Below are 15632 nucleotides of genomic sequence, written 5' to 3' on the forward strand. Positions count from 1 at the left end.
GAAAAGAGATTGTCATAATTTAGCACGGCTCTTGAGTCACAACAGGAGAAAATCCAATCCATATTTAGTTCTATAGCTTTCAGTTTTTATACTAGTAATAGATTAGCACCCACGTTTCTTCCCTTCATTAGTTCTTTCTTCAGCAGACTACAGATCTCTAATATTTCAGTAATTTTAAGGAGATGTTCACATCATGTTCTTTGTATTTTAGTGGTTGTTGTGTCTTTTCGTTTGTGCATCACAAAATCCACTGTCCCATACCTCCACCATCTATAAGACTTTTTTCCTTATGGATGCCCAGCCTTGTGTACTGGAACTGGGAGATTAAAAGGCAGTGTGGGTTCTGCTGTCTTGACAGTCTGTGGATAATGAGCTGTCCGATAGAAAGGTCAGAAGTCATGCTCCCTGTCCCACTGCCACAGAGAAAATCCATTTGTCCCGCACTGCTTCAGAATGATAATTAACAAGACTATGAAAGATGTAGAATTGATTTTGATGTTTACAAGGGCATGTAGTGATAGGACAAGGGGTAATGGTTGGAAGCTGGGAGAGGGCAGGTTTACACTAGATACAAGGAAGAAGTTCTTCACCCTGAGGGTGGTGAGACACTGGAACAGGTTGCCTGAAGAAGTTATGGATGCCCCATCCCTGGAAGTGTTCAAGACCAGGTTGGATGGAGCCTTGAGCAACCTGATCTAGTGGGAGGTGCCCCCGCCATGGCAGAGGGGGTTGGAACTGGGTGATTTTTGAGGTCCCTTCCAACCCAAACCATTCTATGATTGTATGATTATAAATCAATGTCATAGTGGTAACCATCTTTTGCTATGGTAAATGTTCTTTAACACCACAAATCCCAATGCCCACACCTCCCCCCTGCCCCCAGCAGGCATTACCTCTTCTTCCATAGCACAAGGATGGTGAGCTGAAGGTGCAGATGTCTTGTCAGGAGGCTTGGATCTAAAGACCTATGTTTTAGTTCCTGACCACAGTATGGACCATAGGACAACCCTAGGTTTGGGGGAGATGACATCTGTAACACCATCTGTATATTCTATTTGCCACTTTATTTCATTCCATTTTGGTTTTTTTTTTCTTTTTCTTTTGTATTTTAATCCTTATTGCTTTACTAATTCTTCCCTAAATCCATTATAAATGTGGAAATGTTGAGAGTAAAGGAGGGGAGCAAATACTTTTTTCCCTTTTCCTTTCCAATGCACTCTATCTCTTCCTTTCTCCCTTAGCTGTGTTTATTTTATTTGTTAGCAGGAGCAATGCTGCAAACAGATTTTTCAGGTGGCAGTAGGGAGCACAGAGAACGGCTGAGGGAACTGAGTAGTTTTCTCAGTCAGTAAATCCTACCATACTTCTGCACAGGGAGATTAGTCTCTCCTGGTCCAGTTCTCTCCTACAGCATAAAAGACATTCTTCCATTTTTTGAATCATGGTATGTATGCATTTGGCTCCAAAGAACTTTATACGCTCCTTTTGCAAGAAAGTGCACAAAGAGAGCTGACATTTACATTTACCCTTCGAGGTGCAGCACTGATAAACTTTTGATTAATGTTAAACTTAGCAGTTTTTTCTCTTTCCCTATTATGGTATCTAGGAACAATATGCTGAAGAAAAAGTACATTATTCAGGCAGGGGAAAAAAAAAGTAATAATGTGATATTGTTGCAATTCTCCTGACACTTCTGGAATTAGTAATAACTTTTTTTTTTAATAGCAAGTTGTAGAAGGGCCTGTTATCTGCCTTAAGTTCTAGTTCATGTTCTCTAATCACTTTCCCTTTCTTTTTAAGTTTTTCTTAGCTTTGTGTGAGCAATGCATTTTGAGATTAAATAGCCATGCTTAGGTGGGGTGATTGTGTTGCAAGGTAGGGGGCATTAGGTTAGCTGGCTTGAGTTGTCCGGGGAGCAGAAGGGAATGATCCCACTCTGTTAGGGTCAGCAGTTGTAAGGTCCTGCACTTGCAGCCTGTATTATCATTTTCAAGATCTGAAATGATTTTTATAACAATAGACTTACCTATATAAGATACTAGGCTTGACACAGGTAAAATTGGATGAAATTACAGGGTTACTGTGGTATGCTATAAGTCAGACTCAATTATTCGGTGATCCCACTTGGCTTTAATATTTATGGATCTTTCTGTTAGGTTTTTTCTTTTTTTCATCAAATATCAAACTTCATTGCAAGCACAAATATCGAACGTAGTTATTTTCAACTCCTGAGGTTTCAAACCCATTAAACAGTAGAGAGGATCCATAATTGTTTTATTACTAATACTGAAAGTGTAATAATACTAGTGGCAGCAGAGGACAGTGAGCAAAACAATGAGAAAAATGTAAAGGCATAAATAGCATCATTAAAATTGTTTCACAGAAGATAATCACGACTGTCAGGTTAGTATTTCAGACCACAGTTTTAATTAACTCTTTCTTCCATTTCCCTGGTGAAGAAACTAGCTGTAGAATTATTTGTCTATCTTAGCAGTGCAAGGCTTTCTGTATTGTTTTCTTTCCTTTCACATCAGCTACGAGCTGTAGTGAACTTAACAACTATAATGTAGTAGATGCTTTCTGCAGTTCCTGGTAACACAGAGGTTGTCTTTTTTAGCCTAATGTTTTTGTCAGTTCCCAGTTCATTCTGTCCTGGCCTCCAAGGGCAGTAGACGGGGTATGCACAGTTCTTGGTGCCTCCTGGAGCGGTATGGCATTGCTGTGCTGCACACCACTGCAGTAGTGCCCCCAAGAAGGAAGCCTGAACTGTGTCCTGGAGTTTTATGGGATAATTTCTTGTTTACTATGCATTCAGTATAGTAGACATGATATAGTGGTGATGGTAAAGTTGCGAGTATGTGGCTGTAAGCAAGGCAGAGTTTGTAGGTGCTTTAGGAACAGAAGAAAGCTGGTCTGCTCTCTTCTATTTACGTGAGGATGCCTATTTAAAGTTATTATTTCTGCCTACAACCTTACCTCAAAATGATCAGACGTGATTTGTGAAGCTGCAGTTGTATTTCTGTTTTGGATTTGGTGGGGTTTTTTTTGCTTCTTTAACATCTGAAACTGTTAGTGTCATACATGCACACGTATGTACACACAGCGCACAGGTTCATATGATTTCTTGAGTGATTTATCTTTTTGAATTTTATGACAAGTCTTGTAATGTTTATGACCTAGAAAAAAAGCTTGAATCTTTTCATCGTAAAGGATGGAAAGAAGTCTGTAACAGAGAGTTACGTATCTCATTTGCTGTTTCCACCACATGCTTTGTTTTTGCCCTTGTACATCTTGATGCGTTGGTCTTGTCCCATAAAATTCCGGTATCTCTGCAGCATGCGAATTTGTCCTTTGCTGTATGGTTTCAAGTAATGTGTGGCTACAGGCTCCAAGCTTCCTTATAAATCAGCAATCTCAGTAATTTTGTTAGTAAAACCTTCTCCTGGATGGCTTTTACTCTGTTTGTTTCACCATGTGGATCATGGTGTTGTCCTCTGTGTAACCTACAAATCACTTGGATGATACACACTTCGCTAAACGTTACCCAGCATTGCTGGTGCCCTCAGGAATAAGAACACTTTTCTCAAACACACACCATTAGCATGACAAGGTTGGGAAACACACGAGGAGAAATAGGAAGGAAAAGCTATGTAGAGCTTGTTGAGTATAGCCAAAAATTTGGATTATGTCTAAGATCAATTTCAGATGTGTCATCCACTGGAACCGCTCTAGAGAATGTACTCTAGTCTCAGAATGTTTCCCTTTTAACTGTTGTTGGTTTATTCACACAGATTGTCTTTAATGCAGAGTTCCTAAACTAGCCAATTACTCAATAATGAAATTGCCTCAAAAACTAAAGAGAATACATGCCTAGCATGCTTAGTTTCTTCATCATTTTGGAAATTTGAATTACAATCAAAGGAAAGCAAACAAGCAAGCTGATATTGAGTGAAAAGACTTTTCACACGTTAATGAAATGAATGAGAAGGAAAAAAGTTAATGTTTTTTCTGTTATTTCATTTGTTGAAAGACATCAGTTTTCACAAGTCCAAATTATATTATAAAGCTCAAAAATATGGGAAAAGCTACTTCGTGGTGAACACAATATTGTTTCTATTTTGCTTGAGCAAGAAAGAATTAAAATGGTGCCTTGGAAACGGCACCATCTGTGTTTTATCTGGGAGAAAATATAGAGCACTATTTGGAATAAATAAATAAATTATACAGTTTTTATGGAAAAGGAATTAGTCCTAACAAAATAATTAAAGAGAAACTGAAAATTGCTGACATTATTCTAAAGAAGAGTCTGTTAAACTTGGTTATGATTGAAATGGACATATTACCTTGTATTTGATTCTGACACTGCTTTCATGCATGTATCCTGAGATACATTACAAATTTCTTACGTACTCGTTTATGGTTCAGTTGGTTGTACTCTTCACTAGTGTAAGTGATCAAAGGTTCAAACTCTCTTAGACTGAAAATGCTACAAGAGCATGGTCAAGCTTGTTGAGGAATACAAAAATTGAAGACAAGGAAGCAATAGTACCTCTCCAACAGAGTCATTCACCCTTAATTTACAGAATGTTTGAAACCAAGACTTCCTTAATCTGAGAAAAGAAAAATGGTGTCATCAAAAGGTAACGTCTAATCATAAGGGTTGCATGCCTGTTTTGCATAGCATACCTGCCTGCCTTTCATCCCTATGAACATCCTTAGTCTTAAACTAAGATTAGATTTGATCTTAATTGATAAGACTATGTTACAAGAAGTTCCTGGAAAGCGAAATAGCAAGCGTGTGAAATGTCCTCTGTTCTAAAACCAGTGCCTGTGTGCTGTTCAAATTAAAATACCATTTTAATGATGATTAATAGAACTGTTCAAAATGTTACCTGTAGGTACTCTTTGTTTACCTTTTAACAAAGTACTATGTGGTGGGGAAGAGATAATCTTGACTCTGTTCAGTGTGCAATGCATAGAGTTACAGCTGCCTGAGTTACAGTGACACTAATAGTGAACCATGAAAGTGGCTAGGTGTGCTTGTTGCAATGGAGAATGAAATTTTACCCATCTTTGCATGCCTGTGTGCAGGAGAGTATGGTTTATCGAGTAGCTGGCATGAATCTGATACCTTTCTAGAGCTGGTATGTTCCTGATGTGCAAGACCTTATTGATTTGTTTAGAGCTCCTCATCTTTGGATGGTATTTTACTTTCAAATGAAATCTGCAGAAATAAGTGAGAACTGAAGTGAAGCAGCTTCTATTTAAGCTGATTTTTTGAGCTGAAGTACTTGGCTGAACCTTCACCTTTTCTGAATGAAATCAGTTATAAGACTAAATCCACTTAACTAACGACAGCAAAACTTCTGCCCCTTGTGACTTTACTTTCTGGAGGTCAGCTGCCAAGAGGGACGTGAAACAGAGCTGAGGGGATCCCTGGCCACCCATCAAAGCAACTGCCTGACTCCAGTTAGCTGGTTTGTGACTGGTTTAATTTTTTTAGGCTTAATCAGAGCTCCAGAGTTGAGCATCTCTGTGTCTTAGGGATGTTTCCTGTTGATTCCAGTGTAGCAGCTATGTGTCTTATGCCCCTTGAACATGTAGTTACACTTATAGTGGATTCTCTCTGCAGTAAGATAGGTAGAACAATAGGTAGTACTGCACTAGCTGCTCTGTAGCGGTGCGACTAATTTCCCTCTTGCTGTCCTCCCAACTCACTGGTAAATGAATGACCCTGATCATAGCTAAATAGCATTGGAAGTAGTTGTTTGTTTATTTTAGTGAAAATATTGCACCAGAAATGAAGCCTCACAGAAAGGCCAGTGATAACTCCATACAATCCGTACAAGTCTTATCACCTGGACTGTAGCCAGACCATTTTTTTGACAGCGATATTAAATGCCATACTTTTCCTTAATTCATGTTGTAACAAAAAAGCGCCTCAAATTAAAGCATGTGTTTCTACTTTACAAACAGCTCCTTGCAACTGTGCTGACTTTGCAGCTGCTTCTTGCAGTCTTTGACTTCTGTAATTAGGACAACTGGTGAGCCCAGCTAATGATATTAAACTGACTGGTCCACAAGTCTAGAATGTCATTTATCTCAAGGGTTTAATTTGCTGAGTATGGGGCAACATAATACAAGATTTGCATATATGATGGATGTAACTTGATTTTTTTCTAGCTCTCATTGCCAAGTTACAATAAACTATTATCACAGTAGATCGCCTGCATTTAAATGGAAGAAGATTCTGTCTGAACAGAACCATGCTGATGAAAACTGCTAATATAGTGATGTCTCTGAAGAGAGGAAAATAAAACTGAAAAACCCAACCTGTGAACAGGATGATTTTGTATTCTAGACATAAGCCAGACAGGCTCAAAAATAGCTGTTCAGACCCCAGAGACTGACATGTGCTACAGCTGCAAGTGACTAAGAGCTTGCGTACAATAAATAGCTACTAATTTAAGATTAAATATCATTAACATTATCAAGTGCTTAAAGACAGAATCACAATGATCTGTTGTCTGAATTGCGCATTAGAGTTACTTTCCCTGGAAATAATCTGATACCACTGCAGTCAGGTATCATCTAAATGGTAAGAAAAAAGCGAAATTAAAAAAAAAATACTAAAGTCTCTGCAGTTGTCCAAATTATTAGAAATAATCTTAAAACATAATGCTGGTAAACCCTTTCTGCTTTTTTCAAGTGGAAAAATGTTCTGACAGAAAATGAGGTAGAATCTGTGCTGCCCCATCAAGCTGTTGTCCTACCTCTCCCTGAAGATCCATACCAAAGTCCTTTTTAAGTTCTCTGAAGTAAGAATCTCTTTTCCCCTAATATATTTAAAAGATGGGGGGGGCGGGGGCGGGGCAGGGGAGCAGGACAAGGAGGGCAGTAACCAAGTGTTTGTTACTGCCATCTTTGAGTTCATTCCAAAAATTTTCATCCTAGGTCAACAGACTGTTGGTCTTGGTGATTACTTGGAAGCCAAATGGTGTTCACTGTTAACTGCTGATACCTGTTTGGTCATTTTTGTAGATGTGATCAATGTGAGACCTGTCATCATTTCTGAGTAGAGATTCATAGCAATAATGTCAGGGCAGTTCTTTGTGGATTTAAAAGTCATCTCTTAATAAACTGATTGCCAGTACACAGGAGGTCTGAACAAATAGAATGTGTAACATATTGCAGAAAAATTCTGTATAATGTATAAGAAACATAGGCACATCCAGTTACAATTGCAACATTTTCCACAGTACAGAGAACATGTAAACCAAACCAAATGTCTTCACTGCAGTTAGACCATTAAAGATCCAAAGGTCAGATTGTACGATTCTGCAATGTGCACTAGCTAGTCTAGTATTCTGTTTATAGATTTAGAAAAGCATGATGCTGGGTTAATTTTAAAGGTGTCACCCTCTGAGGTAAGCCGTTTGGTAGAAGGCCTTGGATTAACAGAAATGAAGCTGTAGATGTTCAGTGAAATCACAACTAAAAACTGTCAATCAGCCCCAGCAGAAACCTGCTTAGATAACTCCGCTTGAAATACTGTACCTCCTCAGAAAATGGAATAAAGAAATTTTGCCAGGATTTCAGAATTGGGAGAAGAAGCTTCTCCCTTTACTTTAAATTGCTGTGACAGAGACATGTACTGTTGTTGCAAAAACCCTCCTGCAAAACTGAATTTTTGATTCACAGCAGAAAAACCACAGAGAGGAATGCAGACAGAATATGTAGTGCAGCGCTGCCTGTGCTTCAGCAGACTTGTTCTGGTGGTTTCAGTGAGCACTACTTTTGAAAAGCCTGAAAATGGATTGTATCTATATGATCCTATGAGAATCCCTCAGAGGGAGGGGAAATGACAGGAAAACGTTTCTGTGGACAGTGGAATTTCAACTCATTAAAGTGATGAAACAACTGCCATAGGAATGAATCCTGACGGAGTCCATGACGGATGTCTGATATGCTATATTGCCAGTGGCAGAACACAAAAGCCTGATAATTTAGCAATATTGAGAAGCTTCTTGTATCCACAAGAGCAGGTGGTAGTGCTGCTATAAAAGTTGCATTATGTGGAGAAAATGCGGTTACTAGGCTATATTTTGACCTGCTGTCTCTACCCCCAGGCATAGCTGCGTGGCACACACAGGGTTAACACCAGAAAGGCACACTGGTGGCATGTAATGTCAGGTGTTCAGACACTCACCGAATTAGTTTCAGTGCCAGCTTTTGTACATAGCTTGGCACCCTCAAAGCGTCAGGCAGCTTTAGGGTAAAAAAGACTTTTAAATCTCTTACCTTGGTCTAGTCCAGTGTAGGTTTTTGGTTGTTCTCCGTCCACTACCAGAAAAAGAGAAATTAGTGCCAGATTCCAGTGAGTCATCCTAAATGGCAGAGTAGGCTCACTCCTTGCACCGGCTGCTGGCTGCCTCCGCTGTGTGACAGCTGCCGGCTGGCTGGGGAACAAGCATGTCCCATTCTGCAGCCTGCGGCAGGGGGAGAGGGAAAGGCAGCGCCGGGGAGAGGAGGTGGTAGAGAAAAACAGAGAGAAGGACCAAAACAGAGAGGAGAGAGGCAGAGGCAGGAATATACCATGTGGCTGCGTGCTCCCCTGCTCTGTGTGGTGCTCAGCCTCACAAAGTGCTGCCGAAAAGTTACTTTTTAATACGTGATACACTCTCTGATTTGAGAGCCTCCCCACTCCTGCTCTCTTTTCAGTCTATGCTCAGAGGAGCTTCTCAGCATTTTGGCGATTCCATTATCAGCTCTCTCTTTTGAAGGCTGGCATGGATGCTATACACGGAATATATTCAGTAAAGGAAGTCTGTCTTGTGGCTGTGTGAAAAGCAGCACTTGGTTTCTTGCAGCAGTTTTATGGGCTGTTTATCTGAGAGTGGGAAGAGCAGTAATTCTGGCATCAGAGGAGAAAAAATAGAAAAAGATGTTGGGAAGCACAAAATCGTACACAAGGCTGTTGGGGATGGAGACATTTCTTGGTTACTCCTAACAGAAATGAAGGTTGGGATAATTTCTGAGCCTCTGGTTTATCATCTTTGGACGTATCTCTGCAGATCAGAAGTTGGTGCTAGAGACAGGATCCTTCCTGGGGATTCCCGAAATAATTCTCAAGAGGAAAAAGCAAGTTGATGTAGTGGGTAGCATTGCACTAAATGGCAGAAATTTGTCTGGGGAAACACTGCTAGTTTCTAATCACTTTAAGTCTTCAAAGTACAGTTTAATCATGTCATTGCATTCACACCCCTTGTATGCATATGTTTGTTTATACAAATATTTTTTAGGAAACTAGTACAGGACAGCTTCCAAGAAGTTGGCAATTGCTGTAAGTACTTTAAAGTCACTGGGAAAGAGGCAGAAGTGTGTAGGTTCCCACTGTTTGCTAACTAGTTCTTAGCCCCTACCAAAAGGTAAGCCTGAAGGGCTTTTGTAGGCTTTTGAAGAATTTTTATTAAAATATTTGTAGCAGGAACTTAAGAAAACCAAAAGTGCTACTACCTCTCTGTCAAACTATGCTTAGATGCTCTGAATATTTGTCAAATTCATCTGTGTCTAAAAAGGGGGTATTTCATATTTTGTATTCCTGCAGTGTGAATGTGAGTGGATGGTCTTAATCCTGATTAATTGGCATGTAATTCACAAATAAAACTAGGGAAAGAAATAATAGCATAAAGGTGGAAGAGCTGAAATATATATGTGTTCTTGATCAGCAAACTGAATGTATGATAGTTTCACATCTACTCCAAATGAGCACTGGCATTGGATGTTCTGTCTGTGTTTCCCCCTGCAGAATACAGAACGATGGGGTTTTTTTAATTCTGGTGTTATTGGATAGGGATGGTCCTATGAGAATGAGATATGAGCTCTTCAGTTCTTTTTTTTTTTAACATTTGATTTATTTATATATATAATTCTGACTTTGCTAAAGGTACTAGGGATTTACCAGCCTCATAATTCGTAACGAAGCAGAACAGCAGCTCATATCCAAGAGCTTAGGAAATGTTTCCTTAGGCTGATTGCAGGCAAAATCATACTTTGGTTTTTTACCCTGTAAATTTGAACCACCACTGCAACTTTTTTTTTTTTTCAGCCATAAATTTCTACATCTAACACTGCATGGTGGCACGAACAGTATATACCTGTGAGCCATGTGCTGCTGTAGAGCATAAGGAACTTTCTCCTTCAGCCTGTGAGTGAACAGCATTGAAGAATACCCACAAAAGCATTTAATCCGAACTCCCTGTGGACATGAATTAATCAGAAGAAATAGGTCTTTGGTACCATTGGGTAGTGATCATGGAGAAGCACGTCATCAGGGATAATCAGCTGTAAGATGCCTATCCAGGGTTCATCCAGGTCTCTTAGAAGGCAAACAGAATTGTATGCAAATTCAAGATTGGCTGTATAATAGACCTCAACTGAAAAAACAGTTGGATGGGAGAAGAAAAGGACTTTGCACCATGGAGTACCTCTGCTGTAACAAGGATTATGCTTCAGACACCTATATGGTACTGGAGTTGTCCCTTAAGACCTTGTACTGTTGTGAAGACTTAGTGGGGAGAGGCAATGTAGGGACAGACGTCAATGACAGAGAGTATCACAAAATAATTAAACAAGTTTTTCTGAAGGGGCAGACAGCAGCAGCTGGAGCTGGGTATCCTCTGTGGTAGCGTGGGAGTGCATAGAGATGTCCAGAGGTGTCTGGAGCCAGGTCTGAAGGTGTGCTGGGAGCTTGGAGTGCTGATGCCTAACCGCAAACAGGCTGAGGAACAACAGGGTCGTAGAAGGATGCTTATCCTTGGAAATAAAACTAAACTTGGATTATTATCTGCTGAAGTAGACTAATATTTTGTCTCCTAAACTTAATAATTGATTTATTAAAATTGGGCCAATCTCTTCTATGCTGATTGTTCCCTTTCTATCTACTTGGTATTGCGTGGAGGATGCTCAGTAACCATGTGAACTCTGTTGGCAGATGTGAACCTGAGCTGCATGTTTTGAAGAGACCTTTAGTTAATTGAACCCATTTGTTATTGTTGCCAGTATCACCTGGCAAAACAAAACCACACACATATATGTTTCTGCCTACGTAACTGATGTTTTTGTAGTCAGAAGCTGGCTGCTTACCCAGGCGTTTACTGATGGAGAAGAAATGAAGCAGGTAAATATAATCAATTGTTGTCTGTTTTGGAGCAATTAATGTGACTGTAATTGACATTCATGCATGTTCAGAGAAGCATAGACTTGGTAGATTATTCTGTAGTACAGTTAATTCTACCTTTCACATTGATAGAAATGTAGCTGTATTGCCAACTTATGTTCCTATCAACAAGACAGGAATATTAATATCAAATGGACATGAAGAATGTTTTAAAAGTAGGAAGGACTCACTTGAAATCTTTCTTTCTATAGCCTTGTTCTTCAAATCCCTGGGGGGATATTGCATTAGTTCTTTGCAAATTCTGTTCTCCATTGAAATTTGACCTAGTTTGTCCCCTGCTTGACTGGGAGGATTGCTGCTAGTGTTTTGGAAACGGACATTTGTATCATTGTAGCAATATGGAGTAAATTGTAATTCCAATTACACTTGTACAGCTTGAACGGACAAAACCTGCATGAGTAAGGCACTTTCTTGTAAAAGCACTGGCTGATGACAGGAATGTTATTTTCTGGAGAGGCTGGTTGACGTACTTCTCAGGAGCAGATAGTGTGGATTTGGGTATGCCAGAATAGTCCTTAGGATACCAGTTGCCAAAATAATCGGAAGTCTTTGCTCCAGAGATAATGAGCAGGTCAAGAATTAAATTAAATTGTAAGTCAGAAGTTGGTGGGATTGTGTACAAAAACTGGTAGTGCAAGTGCATTTGTCTGTAGCTGACATAAAGCTGAGGCTGCCTGGGGAAGCTTGTGACATCTGTATCACTGCAATATTCAAAACCAGTTCTGGCAAACATAAGAACACAAGAGGGCATCCAGAAAAAAAGAAAGTACTTTTACTCTGAACATGCCTGCTGTGATTTTCTTTCTTTCCCATGTGCAAAACATTCACTGAATATATAAAGGAATTAGGTCAGAGCTTGTCCTTTTTCTTGACTTATCATTGAATGCAACAGAATCACTTGATTGTAGAATCACTTTTTGGACTGTTGAGTTTTATTTTTGAGTAGCTAGGCACCTTCCAAGAAATTACTGAAATCTCTGGAAATCAGTGATTTTCCTGAGTTCTTCTGAAGCAATATAAGCCATGTACTCATTTCTTACCCTTCCTCATCCAAGTTGTTACTGCTTCTCGATTTCATCCCTTCACACCTCTTTGTCTTTGGTTGCAAACAAAGAGAGAACAAAGCTTTTTTTTTTTCCTTTTTCTTCCAAAGGCGTACGCTTTTATGTTTAGTTGCAGTTAAGACTCCAGCTGAAGTTACATTTCAGTCAAAATTTTGTGCTTCAATCTATGTGCTGAAAAAAATTGTTATTTTTAATCCAGTAACAAGTTCCAAGTGTTGGTCCTGCTATATCTCCTCTCACAAGCATTATTTTGAGGTTGAAGTAATGTAGTTTGAATTCTGGAAAGTAATATAGACTTCAGAAAAGCTTTAACCTTGACTATGAAGGGCAAACCTACTTCAGTGATGATCTGCTAGATATAGAGAATGTTGATTTACAAAGTACAATTCCAGAGTGCAAAATCGTTACAAAGTTGTGGGTTTTTGTCAATACTTAGTTTGCAGCCTGGAGTAATAAATTTGATGTTAGACATATATTTATGTTCAAGAATCTGAACTTATTGTAACACCAGTATTTTTTGAATGGCAGATATTATGTCCATAAATTTATTCATATGAAAAACTATTATTTTTAAACCAATGAAATACATTATATGAGTGAGCACTTGAGCTGAAAAGATGGCTTTCAGAGCTGCCATTGGCTGTGTGTAGATACCTGTGTTTCTGCTTACTTTTTAAATATGAGGAATGGCATTGAGGGAGAACACAAGAGGACCACGTAAAGAAGAGAAAGGACTTTTTGTCAGTAAATAAATAAGCTGTACTGTTAATTGGTGAGAATATTTCATGATTGCTGAAGCTGACTAAAAAGCTGAAATTTTTATTTCTTGCAGAACTAGTCAGATAAAAAAAATCCTCTATATTGTGAAAAGATGGAAATTTTTTAAAATTACAATTTAGAAAGATGACACTGCATTGGATCTATTTCATTCCTATGCCACAACGCTGCTAAACCTGTCATTTTTGGTTTTGCCTGCACTGTCTCTGAATACTCCAATGGTATGGATTTCTCTGTTGCCCTCGGCAACTTATTCCAGTAGTTAGAAAGTTTGGTTGTTTTTTTTTTCATAATGTCTAATGCAATGGTTCATCAAAATACGTTGACCATCACTTTTTGTCGTAATCGTGAAGAAGGGGAGCTGACTAATCCCTTTCTTCTGTGGCCGCTTTTTGAGCAATTGTTGTGTCTGCCCATGTCTCATCTTTATGAGGTGGGCAAACCATCTCTGAAAACGTTTGCTCTCACTGTATTGTCACATGAGAGGATACTTTTGAAAACAGGTGGATAGTCTTCCTGCAGAGTATTCAAGTGAACTTAACTCTGTAGCACTGTATAGGGTGAATCAGTATCCCTGAGCACCAAGGAGATGATCTCAGGTTTCTAAAGCAATAGCTTTTATACATCACATGCACTGTGTGATTTTACATGGATGCTGAGCCCTTGAAAACAGATTTTGTAAGACACTTGTAGTACTGTAGCTAATTTGTAGTTGCAGTTTCCATTGTGAAACAATGTTTTCATGTCTGAATAATTCCTAAAAAAAATTCCCCTTGGTTCAGTTGTTGTTTAAGGACTTGAGACAAGTTTTTTTTTCTTTATTAAATTGTGACAAAAAAATATTTTGGTCATTGTTGCTTCTGAAAGACTTTTGCAGCTGATTCATATATGATAATAAACCTGTAACTGAGAAAGTGGCGAAAGTCAAAGGCTAAAAATCTTTTAACAAAGTATTTTTTACACTGGAAAATTAACAGTCCATTCACATGCTAGACTAGCAGGATTTTTTTCCACTGCTTTCCTCCTCTTTTCCCACTGGAAATGTGTCTGTTTTAGTACGAGTTCTGGACTAGTTCGTCCAGATGAATGATAGATTCAGATCCAGCCAGTATTTGTGGTTAAGACTCTTCTTGGAAGCCAACTTCAAATTTATGCCTTACATTGAATGACAGAGACTCTCCCTGAATCAGAGGAGTTGGGAAGTGTGCCATATCAAGTGTTATTCCATTTTACTAAAATGACTTCAGAACCCAAATAAATTTGAAGTTTAAAAACAAAACAAAACAAAACAAAAAAAACCCAACAAAACAAAACTCAAACCCCAATAAGTTTCTAGCTGTCAAGGGAACAGATAGTTGAATAAGGGATATTTATGTGGGTTCAGAGTTAAGTTTGATGCCCTTTCTCAACAGTACACTTCAGCTTTATTCTTATTAGAGGCTGGCATGAGCAATTGTCTACTGTTTATTCAAAAGCATTAAAGGTGCCCCATGGCAAGTGCACTCACACTGAGGTATACTCAGACTAATATTTGGGTAGGGCTTACTGTTCCAGAAACTTGGAGTAGCTCAAGTTGGGTGCCCAAAATTGGAAAATATCCATCTCATTTTCTTTTTATATGACAGTGATACAATCCTATACACGAAGACCTTTCTCTAAAAAGCTTAGTGGTCTCCTTAAAACATTGCGGAAGCATCTCTCTCAACCACAGACTAGCATTTTTCACTTTGAATCTTTTTCAAATGATGCAGTGTGAGAGAAGATTCAGAAGCAATTAAAATTGCAATTATTTGTTTTGTTTTGTTTGTTAATGAAATGGGTTTGTTTGAATGAGAGGAATATAGTTATAATTTAGACTAAATTGTTCTCGGAGTCTTGAAATTCCAAGTAATTGGTATCTACTGTTAGCAAAATGTTTACATACCTGTACCCGAGAAAATCTAGTTAGTAATCTGTCATTTTCTTATTTCCCCAATGGGTAAAGCTTAGAAAATGCAGCTTGCTTCACTGAGCTGGCATTTGTTGCTGGCAGAATTGGTACTTGGTGCTACACCACTTCACTTTTGGAGGGGAAGGTAGTAACACAGTCTTGCCTGGTACAATAGGTATTTTGGGCTTGAGAGGTAATGAGAGGTTTAAAAGTGTGAAGAAGAGTTGCAGATACCTGGTTTTGATAGCCCATGCATCCTGGAAATTTAATTACATATTATTGGCTGTTTTCTGTGCTATTAATGTTGTGAAATGGCATATGAGGGACATGGTCTCAATTAGCCCTTGCGTTAGCTTTTTGTCATTAATGTGTGTCAGTATTGATGCTTTTAATTGCATGAGACTTGTGGAGAGCTTCAAGTAATGACACAGGGATGCCTCATTTGACTGAAGTCGAGCCTCTGAGGTCAGAGCAATAAAGAACAATTGGGTGTGTTTTTTTAAAAAAAATCCAGAAATAAGGCAACCAGTGGAAGGAGATGTTCTATTTTTACAATACTAGGAGTGCTTTAGAGCCATCTATTATTTTTAAGCAAACCTTTCCTCTTCAGTCAAATAGAAAC

The sequence above is a fragment of the Leptosomus discolor genome, chromosome 6 (genome assembly GCF_034619465.1).
Source record: "Leptosomus discolor isolate bLepDis1 chromosome 6, bLepDis1.hap2, whole genome shotgun sequence".
NCBI classification, from domain to species: domain Eukaryota; kingdom Metazoa; phylum Chordata; class Aves; order Leptosomiformes; family Leptosomidae; genus Leptosomus; species Leptosomus discolor.